We start from the raw sequence: 12208 nt of genomic DNA on the forward strand, positions 1-12208 counted from the left end.
TCACAGAGTTACAGCTTTCCCCTCAAGAAGCCTTTCGCTAAGACAGTTCTTGTGGAATTGGCAAAGTGATATTTGGAAGCCCATAGAGGGCTATGGTGAAAAAGGAAATATCCTCAGATGAAATCTGGAAAGAAGCTTTCTGAGAAACTGCTTAGTGTTCTGTTCATTCATCTCCCAGAGTTACATCTGTATTTCTTGGATCTCTTTGCTAGCCTTATTTCTGTGGAATCTGAGAACAGATATTTCGGATCCCTTTTAAGACTATATGGCCAAAGGAAATATCATCCGATAACAAAGAGAAAGAAGCTTTCTGAGAAACTTCTTTGTGTTCTGTGAAATCATCTCACAGAGTTACAGCTTTCCCCTCAAGAAGCCTTTCGCTAAGACAGTTCTTGTGGAATGGGCAAAGTGATATTTGGAAGCCCATAGAGGGCTATGGTGAAAAAGGAAATATCCTCAGATGAAATCTGGAAAGAAGCTTTCTGAGAAACTGCTCTGTGATGTGTGACTTCCACTCACAGAGTTACATCTGTATTTCGTGGATATTTGCTAGCCTTATTTCTGTGGAATCTGAGAACAGATATTTCGGATCCCTTTGAAGACTATAGGGCCAAAGGAAATATCCTCTGATAACAAAGAGAAAGAAGCTTTCTGAGAAACTTCTTTGTGTTCTGTGAAATCATCTCACAGAGTTACAGCTTTCCCCTCAAGAAGCCTTTCGCTAAGACAGTTCTTGTGGAATTGGAAAAGTGATATTTGGAACCCCTAGAGGGCTATGGTGAAAAAGGAAATATCCTCAGATGAAATCTGGAAAGAAGCTTTCTGAGAAACTGCTCTGTGATGTGTGACTTCCACTCACAGAGTTTTACCTGTATTTCGTGTATCTCTTTGCTAGCCTTATTTCTGTATAATCTGAGAACAGATATTTCAGATATCTTTGAAGAATATAGGGCCAAAGGAAATATCATCCGATAACAAAGAGAAAGAAGCTTTCTGAGAAACTTCTTTGTGTTCTGTGAAATCATCTCACAGAGTTACAGCTTTCCCCTCAAGTAGCCTTTCGCTTAGACAGTTCTTGTGGAATTGGCAAAGTGATATTTGGAAGCCCATAGAGGGCAATGGTGAAAAAGGAAATATCCTCAGATGAAATCTGGAAAGAAGCTTTCTGAGAAACTGCTCTGTGATGTGTGACTTCCACTCACAGAGTTACATCTGTATTTCATGGATCTCTTTGCTAGCCTTATTTCTGTGGAATCTGAGAACAGATATTTCGGATCCCTTTGAAGACTATAGGGCCAAAGGAAATATCCTCTGATAACAAAGAGAAAGAAGCTTTCTGAGAAACTTCTTTGTGTTCTGTGAAATCACCTCACAGAGTTACAGCTTTCCCCTCAAGAAGCCTTTCGCTAAGACAGTTCTCGTGGAATTGGTAAGTGATATTTGGAAGCCCATAGAGGGCTATGGTGAAAAAGGAAATATCCTCAGATGAAATCTGGAAAGAAGCTTTCTGAGAAACTGCTCTGTGATGTGTGACTTCCACTCACAGAGTTACATCTGTATTTCGTGGATCTCTTTGCTAGCCTTATTTCTGTGGAATCTGAGAACAGATATTTCGGATCCCTTTGAAGACTATAGGGCCAAAGGAAATATCCTCTGATAACAAAGAGAAAGAAGCTTTCTGAGAAACTTCTTTGTGTTCTGTGAAATCATCTCACAGAGGTACAGCTTGCCCCTCAAGAAGCCTTTCGCTAAGACAGTTCTTGTGGAATTGGCAAAGTGATATTTGGAAGCCCATAGAGGGCTATGGTGAAAAAGGAAATATCCTCAGATGAAATCTGGAAAGAAGCTTTCTGAGAAACTGTTTAGTGTTCTCTTCATTCATCTAACATAGTTACATCTGTGTTTCGTGGATCTCTTTGCTAGCCTTATTTCTGTGGAATCTGAGAACAGATATTTCGGATCCCTTTGAAGACTATAGGGCCAAAGGAAATATCCTCCGAATACAAAGAGAAAGAAGCTTTCTGAGAAACTTCTTTGTGTTCTGTGAAATCATCTCACAGAGTTACAGCTTTCCCCTCAAGAAGCCTTTCGCTAAGACAGTTCTTGTGGAATTGGCAAAGTGATATTTGGAAGCCCATAGAGGGCTATGGTGAAAAAGGAAATATCCTCAGATGAAATCTGGAAAGAAGCTTTCTGAGAAACTGCTTATTGTTCTGTTCATTCATCTCACAGAGTTACATCTGTGTTTCGTGGATCTCTTTGCTAGCCTTATTTCTGTGGAGTCTGAGAACAGATATTTCGGATCCCTTTGAAGACTATAGGGCCAAAGGAAATATCATCCGATAACAAAGAGAAAGAAGCTTTCTGAGAAACTTCTTTGTGTTTTGTGAAATCATCTCACAGAGTTACAGCTTTCCCCTCAAGAAGCCTTTCGCTAAGACAGTTCTTGTGGAATTGGCAAAGTGATATTTGGAAGCCCATAGAGGGCTATGGTGAAAAAGGAAATATCCTCAGATGAAATCTGGAAAGAAGCTTTCTGAGAAACTGCTCTGTGATGTGTGACTTCCACTCACAGAGTTACATCTGTATTTCGTGGATCTCTTTGCTAGCCTTATTTCTGTGGAATCTGAGAACAGATATTTCGGATCCCTTTGAAGACTATAGGGCCAAAGGAAATATCCTCTGATAACAAAGAGAAAGAAGCTTTCTGAGAAACTTCTTTGTGTTCTGTGAAATCATCTCACAGAGTTACAGCTTTCCCCTCAAGAATCCTTTCGCTAAGACAGTTCTTGTGGAATTGGCAAAGTGATATTTGGAAGCCCGTAGAGGGCTATGGTGAAAAAGGAAATATCCTCAGATGAAATCTGGAAAGAAGCTTTCTGAGAAACTGCTTAGTGTTCTGTTAATTTATCTCACAGAGTTTCATCTGTATTTCCTATATCTCTTTGCTAGCCTTATTTCTGTGGAATCTGAGAACAGATATTTCGGATCCCTTTGAAGAATATAGGACCAAAGGAAATATCCTCCGATAACAAAGAGAAAGAAGCTTTCTGAGAAACTTCTTTGTGTTCTGTGAAATCATCTCACAGAGTTACAGCTTTCCCCTCAAGAAGCCTTTCGCTAAGACAGTTCTTGTGGAATTGGCAAAGTGATATTTGGAAGCCCATAGAGGGCTATGGTGAAAAAGGAAATATCCTCAGATGAAATCTGGAAAGAAGCTTTCTGAGAAACTGCTTAGTGTTCTGTTCATTCATCTCACAGAGTTACATCTGTATTTCGTGGATCTCATTGCTAGCCTTATTTCTGTGGAATCTGAGAACAGATATTTCGGATCCCTTTGAAGACTATATGGCCAAAGGAAATATCATCCGATAACAAAGAGAAAGAAGCTTTCTGAGAAACTTCTTTGTGTTCTGTGAAATCATCTCACAGAGTTACAGCTTTCCCCTCAAGAAGCCTTTCGCTAAGACAGTTCTTGTGGAATTGGCAAAGTGATATTTGGAAGCCCATAGAGGGCTATGGTGAAAAAGGAAATATCCTCAGATGAAATCTGGAAAGAAGCTTTCTGAGAAACTGCTCTGTGATGTGTGACTTCCACTCACAGAGTTACATCTGTATGTCGTGGATCTCTTTGCTAGCCTTATTTCTGTGGAATCTGAGAACAGATATTTCGGATCCCTTTGAAGACTATAGGGCCAAAGGAAATATCCTCTGATAACAAAGAGAAAGAAGCTTTCTGAGAAACTTCTTTGTGTTCTGTGAAATCATCTCACAGAGTTACAGCTTTCCCGTCAAGAAGCCTTTCGCTAAGACAGTTCTTGTGGAGTTGGCAAAGTGATATTTGGAAGCCCGTAGAGGGCTGTGGTGAAAAAGGAAATATCCTCAGATGAAATCTGGAAAGAAGCTTTCTGAGAAACTGCTCTGTGATGTGTGACTTCCACTCACAGAGTTACATCTGTATTTCGTGGATCTCTTTGCTAGCCTTATTTCTCTGGAATCTGAGAAGAGATATTTCGGATCCCTTTGAAGACTATAGGGCCAAAGGAAATATCCTCTGATAACAAAGAGAAAGAAGCTTTCTGAGAAACTTCTTTGTGTTCTGTGAAATCATCTCACAGAGTTACAGCTTTCCCCTCAAGAAGCCTTTCGCTAAGACAGTTCTTGTGGAATTGGCAAAGTGATATTTGGAAGCCCTTAGAGGGCTATGGTGAAAAAGGAAATATCCTCAGATGAAATCTGGAAAGAAGCTTTCTGAGAAACTGCTTAGTGTTCTGTTCATTCATCTCACAGAGTTACATCTGTGTTTCGTGTATCTCTTTGCTAGCCTTATTTCTGTGGAATCTGAGAACAGATATTTCGGATCCCTTTGAAGACTATAGGGCCAAAGGAAATATCCTGTGATAACAAAGAGAACGAAGCTTTCTGAGAAACTTCTTTGTGTTCTGTGAAATCATCTCACAGAGTTACAGCTTTCCCCTCAAGAAGCCTTTCGCTAAGACAGTTCTTGTGGAATTGGCAAAGTGATATTTGGAAGCCCGTAGAGGGCTATGGTGAAAAAGGAAATATCCTCAGATGAAATCTGGAAAGAAGCTTTCTGAGAAACTGCTTAGTGTTCTGTTCATTCATCTCACAGAGTTACATCTGTATTTCGTGGATCTCTTTGCTAGCCTTATTTCTGTGGAATCTTAGAACAGATATTTCGGATCCCTTTGAAGACTATAGGGCCAAAGGAAATATCCTCCGATAACAAAGAGAAAGAAGCTTTCTGAGAAACTTCTTTGTGTTCTGTGAAATCATCTCACAGAGTTACAGCTTTCCCCTCAAGAAGCCTTTCGCTAAGACAGTTCTTGTGGAATTGGCAAAGTGATATTTGGAAGCCCATAGAGGGCTATGGTGAAAAAGGAAGTATCCTCAGATGAAATCTGGAAAGAAGCTTTCTGAGAAACTGCTTAGTGTTCTGTTCATTCATCTCACAGAGTTACATCTGTATTTCGTGGATCTCTTTGCTAGCCTTATTTCTGTGGAATCTGAGAACAGATATTTCGGATCCCTTTGAAGACTATAGGGCCAAAGGAAATATCCTGCGATAACAAAGAGAAAGAAGCTTTCTGAGAAACTTCTTTGTGTTCTGTGAAATCATCTCACAGAGTTACAGCTTTCCCCTCAAGAAGCCTTTCGCTAAGACAGTTCTTGTGGAATTGGCAAAGTGATATTTGGAAGCCCATAGAGGGCTATGGTGAAAAAGGAAATATCATCAGATGAAATCTGGAAAGAAGCTTTCTGAGAAACTGCTCTGTGATGTGTGACTTCCACACACAGAGTTACATCTGTGTTTCGTGGATCTCTTTGCTAGCCTTATTTCTGTGGAATCTGAGAACAGATATTTCGGATCCCTTTGAAGACTATAGGGCCAAAGGAAATATCCTCCGATAACAAAGAGAAAGAAGCTTTCTGAGAAACTTCTTTGTGTTCTGTGAAATCATCTCACAGAGTTACAGCTTTCCCCTCAAGAAGCCTTTCGCTAAGACAGTTCTTGTGGAATTGGCAAAGTGATATTTGGAAGCCCATAGAGGGCTATGGTGAAAAAGGAAATATCCTCAGATGAAATCTGGAAAGAAGCTTTCTGAGAAACTGCTCTGTGATGTGTGACTTCCACTCACAGAGTTACATCTGTATTTCGTGGATGTCTTTGCTGGCCTTATTTCTGTGGAATCTGAGAACAGATATTTCGGATCCCTTTGAAGACTATAGGGCCAAAGGAAATATCCTCTGATAACAAAGAGAAAGAAGCTTTCTGAGAAACTTCTTTGTGTTCTGTGAAATCATCTCACAGAGTTACAGCTTTCCCCTCAAGAAGCCTTTCGCTAAGACAGCTCTTGTGGAATTGGCAAAGTGATATTTGGAAGCCCATAGAGGGCTATGGTGAAAAAGGAAATATCCTCAGATGAAATCTGGAAAGAAGCTTTCTGAGAAACTGCTCTGTGATGTGTGACTTCCACTCACAGAGTTACATCTGTATTTCGTGGATCTCTTTGCTAGCCTTATTTCTGTGGAATCTGAGAACAGATATTTCGGATCCCTTTGAAGACTATAGGGCCAAAGGAAATATCCTCTGATAACAAAGAGAAAGAAGCTTTCTGAGAAACTTCTTTGTGTTCTGTGAAATCATCTCACAGAGTTACAGCTTTCCCCTCAAGAAGCCTTTCGCTAAGACAGTTCTTGTGGAATTGGCAAAGTGATATTTGGAAGCCCGTAGAGGGCCATGGTGAAAAAGGAAATATCCTCAGATGAAATCTGGAAAGAAGCTTTCTGAGAAACTGCTCTGTGATGTGTGACTTCCACTCACAGAGTTACATCTGTATTTCGTGGATCTCTTTGCTAGCCTTATTTCTGTGGAATCTGAGAACAGATATTTCGGATCCCTTTTAAGACTATATGGCCAAAGGAAATATCATGCGATAACAAAGAGAAAGAAGCTTTCTGAGAAACTTCTTTGTGTTCTGTGAAATCATCTCACAGAGTTACAGCTTTCCCCTCAAGAAGCCTTTCGCTAAGACAGTTCTTGTGGAATTGGCAAAGTGATATTTGGAAGCCCATGGAGGGCTATGGTGAAAAAGGAAATATCCTCAGATGAAATCTGGAAAGAAGCTTTCTGAGAAACTGCTCTGTGATGTGTGACTTCCACTCACAGAGTTACATCTGTATTTCGTGGATCTCTTTGCTAGCCTTATTTCTGTGGAATCTGAGAACAGATATTTCGCATCCCTTTGAAGACTATAGGGCCAAAAGAAATATCCTCCGATAACAAAGAGAAAGAAGCTTTCTGAGAAACTTCTTTGTGTTTTGTGAAATCATCTCACAGAGTTACAGCTTTCCCCTCAAGAAGCCTTTCGCTAAGACAGTTCTTGTGGAATTGGCAAAGTGATATTTGGAAGCCCATAGAGGGCTATGGTGAAAAAGGAAATATCCTCAGATGAAATCTGGAAAGAAGCTTTCTGAGAAACTGCTTAGTGTTCTGTTCATTCATCTCACAGAGTTACATCTGTATTTCGTGGATCTCTTTGCTAGCCTTATTTCTGTGGAATCTGAGAACAGATATTTCGGATCCCTTTGAAGACTATATGGCCAAAGGAAATATCATCCGATAACAAAGAGAAAGAAGCTTTCTGAGAAACTTCTTTGTGTTCTGTGAAATCATCTCACAGAGTTACAGCTTTCCCCTCAAGAAGCCTTTCGCTAAGACAGTTCTTGTGGAATTGGCAAAGTGATATTTGGAAGCCCATAGAGGGCTATGGTGAAAAAGGAAATATCCTCAGATGAAATCTGGAAAGAAGCTTTCTGAGAATCTGCTCTGTGATGTGTGACTTCCACTCACAGAGTTACATCTGTATTTCGTGGATCTCTTTGCTAGCCTTATTTCTGTGGAATCTGAGAGCAGATATTTCGGATCCCTTTGAAGACAATAGGGCCAAAGGAAATATCCTCTGATAAGAAAGAGAAAGAAGCTTTCTGAGAAACTTCTTTGTGTTCTGTGAAATCATCTCACAGAGTTACAGCTTTCCCCTCAAGAAGCCTTTCGCTAAGACAGTTCTTGTGGAATTGGCAAAGTGATATTTGGAAGCCCCTAGAGGGCTATGGTGAAAAAGGAAATATCCTCAGATGAAATCTGGAAAGAAGCTTTCTGAGAAACTGCTCTGTGATGTGTGACTTCCACTCACAGAGTTACATCTGTATGTCGTGGATCTCTTTGCTAGCCTTATTTCTGTGGAATCTGAGAACAGATATTTCGGATCCCTTTGAAGACAATAGGGCCAAAGGAAATATCCTCTGATAACAAAGAGAAAGAAGCTTTCTGAGAAACTTCTTTGTGTTCTGTGAAATCATCTCACAGAGTTACAGCTTTCCCCTCAAGAAGCCTTTCGCTAAGACAGTTCTTGTGGAATTGGCAAAGTGATATTTGGAAGCCCCTAGAGGGCTTTGGTGAAAAAGGAAATATCCTCAGATGAAATCTGGAAAGAAGCTTTCTGAGAAACTGCTCTGTGATGTGTGACTTCCACTCACAGAGTTACATCTGTATGTCGTGGATCTCTTTGCTAGCCTTATTTCTGTGGAATCTGAGAACAGATATTTCGGATCCCTTTGAAGTCTATAGGGCCAAAGGAAATATCCTCTGATAACAAAGAGAAAGAAGCTTTCTGAGAAACTTCTTTGTGTTCTGTGAAATCATCTCACAGAGTTACAGCTTTCCCCTCAAGAAGCCTTTCGCTAAGACAGCTCTTGTGGAATTGGCAAAGTGATATTTGGAAGCCCATAGAGGGCTATGGTGAAAAAGGAAATATCCTCAGATGAAATCTAGAAAGAAGCTTTCTGAGAAACTGCTCTGTGATGTGTGACTTCCACTCACAGAGTTACATCTGTATTTCGTGGATCTCTTTGCTAGCCTTATTTCTGTGGAATCTGAGAACAGATATTTCGGATCCCTTTGAAGACTATAGGGCCAAAGGAAATATCCTCTGATAACAAAGAGAAAGAAGCTTTCTGAGAAACTTCTTTGTGTTCTGTGAAATCATCTCACAGAGTTACAGCTTTCCCCTCAAGAAGCCTTTCGCTAAGACAGTTCTTGTGGAATTGGCAAAGTGATATTTGGAAGCCCGTAGAGGGCCATGGTGAAAAAGGAAATATCCTCAGATGAAATCTGGAAAGAAGCTTTCTGAGAAACTGCTCTGTGATGTGTGACTTCCACTCACAGAGTTACATCTGTATTTCGTGGATCTCTTTGCTAGCCTTATTTCTGTGGAATCTGAGAACAGATATTTCGGATCCCTTTGAAGACTATATGGCCAAAGGAAATATCATGCGATAACAAAGACAAAGAAGCTTTCTGAGAAACTTCTTTGTGTTCTGTGAAATCATCTCACAGAGTTACAGCTTTCCCCTCAAGAAGCCTTTCGCTAAGACAGTTCTTGTGGAATTGGCAAAGTGATATTTGGAAGCCCATGGAGGGCTATGGTGAAAAAGGAAATATCCTCAGATGAAATCTGGAAAGAAGCTTTCTGAGAAACTGCTCTGTGATGTGTGACTTCCACTCACAGAGTTACATCTGTATTTCGTGGATCTCTTTGCTAGCCTTATTTCTGTGGAATCTGAGAACAGATATTTCGGATCCCTTTGAAGACTATAGGGCCAAAAGAAATATCCTCCGATAACAAAGAGAAAGAAGCTTTCTGAGAAACTTCTTTGTGTTCTGTGAAATCATCTCACAGAGTTACAGCTTTCCCCTCAAGAAGCCTTTCGCTAAGACAGTTCTTGTGGAATTGGCAAAGTGATATTTGGAAGCCCATAGAGGGCTATGGTGAAAAAGGAAATATCCTCAGATGAAATCTGGAAAGAAGCTTTCTGAGAAACTGCTTAGTGTTCTGTTCATTCATCTCACAGAGTTACATCTGTATTTCGTGGATCTCTTTGCTAGCCTTATTTCTGTGGAATCTGAGAACAGATATTTCGGATCCCTTTGAAGACTATATGGCCAAAGGAAATATCATCCGATAACAAAGAGAAAGAAGCTTTCTGAGAAACTTCTTGTGTTCTGTGAAATCATCTCACAGAGTTACAGCTTTCCCCTCAAGAAGCCTTTCGCTAAGACAGTTCTTGTGGAATTGGCAAAGTGATATTTTGAAGCCCATAGAGGGCTATGGTGAAAAAGGAAATATCCTCAGATGAAATCTGCAAAGAAGCTTTCTGAGAAACTGCTCTGTGATGTGTGACTTCCACTCACAGAGTTACATCTGTATTTCGTGGATCTCTTTGCTAGCCTTATTTCTGTGGAATCTGAGAACAGATATTTCGGATCCCTTTGAAGACAATAGGGCCAAAGGAAATATCCTCTGATAAGAAAGAGAAAGAAGCTTTCTGAGAAACTTCTTTGTGTTCTGTGAAATCATCTCACAGAGTTACAGCTTTCCCCTCAAGAAGCCTTTCGCTAAGACAGTTCTTGTGGAATTGGCAAAGTGATATTTGGAAGCCCATAGAGGGCTATGGTGAAAAAGGAAATATCCTCAGATGAAATCTGGAAAGAAGCTTTCTGAGAAACTGCTCTGTGATGTGTGACTTCCACTCACAGAGTTATATCTGTATGTCGTGGATCTCTTTGCTAGCCTTATTTCTGTGGAATCTGAGAACAGATATTTCGGATCCCTTTGAAGACAATAGGGCCAAAGGAAATATCCTCTGATAACAAAGAGAAAGAAGCTTTCTGAGAAACTTCTTTGTGTTCTGTGAAATCATCTCACAGAGTTACAGCTTTCCCCTCAAGAAGCCTTTCGCTAAGACAGTTCTTGTGGAATTGGCAAAGTGATGTTTGGAAGCCCCTAGAGGGCTTTGGTGAAAAAGGAAATATCCTCAGATGAAATCTGGAAAGAAGCTTTCTGAGAAACTGCTCTGTGATGTGTGACTTCCACTCACAGAGTTACATCTGTATTTCGTGGATCTCTTTGCTAGCCTTATTTCTGTGGAATCTGAGAACAGATATTTCGGATCCCTTTGAAGACTATAGGGCCAAAGGAAATATCCTCTGATAACAAAGAGAAAGAAGCTTTCTGAGAAACTTCTTTGTGTTCTGTGAAATCATCTCACAGAGTTACACCTTCCCCTCAAGAAGCCTTTCGCTAAGACAGTTCTTGTGGAGTTGGCAAAGTGATATTTGGAAGCCCGTAGAGGGCTATGGTGAAAAAGGAAATATCCTCAGATGAAATCTGGAAAGAAGCTTTCTGAGAAACTACTTAGTGTTCTGTTCATTCATCTCATAGAATTACATCTGTGTTTCGTGGATCTCTTTGCTAGCCTTATTTCTGTGGAATCTGAGAACAGATATTTCGGATCCCTTTGAAGACTATAGGGCCAAAGTTAATATCCTGCGATAACAAAGAGAAAGAAGCTTTCTGAGAAACTTCTTTGTGTTCTGTGAAATCATCTCACAGAGTTACAGCTTTCCCCTCAAGAAGCCTTTCACTAAGACAGTTCTTGTGGAATTGGCAAAGTGATATTTGGAAGCCCATAGAGGGCTATGGTGAAAAAGGAAATATCCTCAGATGAAATCTGGAAAGAAGCTTTCTGAGAAACTGCTTAGTGTTCTGTTCATTCATCTCACAGAGTTACATCTGTATTTCGTGGATCTCTTTGCTCCCTTATTTCTGTGGAATCTGAGAACAGATATTTCGGATCCCTTTGAAGACTATAGGGCCAAAGGAAATATCCTGCCATAACAAAGACAAAGAAGCTTTCTGAGAAACTTCTTTGTGTTCTGTGAAATCATCTCACAGAGTTACAGCTTTCCCTTCAAGAAGCCTTTCGCTAAGACAGTTCTTGTGGAATTGGCAAAGTGATATTTGGAAGCCCATAGAGGGCTATGGTGAAAAAGGAAATATCCTCAGATGAAATCTGGAAAGAAGCTTTCTGAGAAACTGCTTAGTGTTCTGTTCATTCATCTCACAGAGTTACATCTGTGTTTCGTGGATCTCTTTGCTAGCCTTATTTCTGTGGAATCTGAGAACAGATATTTCGGATCCCTTTGAAGACTATATGGCCAAAGGAAATACCATCCGATAACAAAGAGAAAGAAGCTTTCTGAGAAACTTCTTTGTGTTCTGTGAAATCACCTCACAGAGTTACAGCTTTCCCCTCAAGAAGCCTTTCGCTAAGACAGTTCTTGTGCAATGGGCAAAGTGATATTTGGAAGCCCATAGAGGGCTATGGTGAAAAAGGAAATATCCTCAGATGAAATCTGGAAAGAAGCTTTCTGAGAAACTGCTCTGTGATGTGTGACTTCCACTCACAGAGTTACATCTGTATTTCGTGGATCTCTTTGCTAGCCTTATTTCTGTGGAATCTGAGAACAGATATTTCGGATCCCTTTGAAGACTATAGGGCCAAAGGAAATATCCTCTGATAACAAAGAGAAAGAAGCTTTCTGAGAAACTTCTTTGTGTTCTGTGAAATCATCTCACAGAGTTACAGCTTTCCCCTCAAGAAGCCTTTCGCTAAGACAGTTCTTGTGGAATTGGCAAAGTGATATTTGGAAGCCCGTAGAGGGCCATGGTGAAAAAGGAAATATCCTCAGATGAAATCTGGAAAGAAGCTTTCTGAGAAACTGCTTAGTGTTCTGTTCATTCATCTCACAGAGTTACATCTGTGTTTCGTGGATCTCTTTGCT

Source organism: Macaca fascicularis, chromosome 8 (assembly GCF_037993035.2).
Source record: "Macaca fascicularis isolate 582-1 chromosome 8, T2T-MFA8v1.1".
Lineage (NCBI taxonomy): Eukaryota > Metazoa > Chordata > Mammalia > Primates > Cercopithecidae > Macaca > Macaca fascicularis.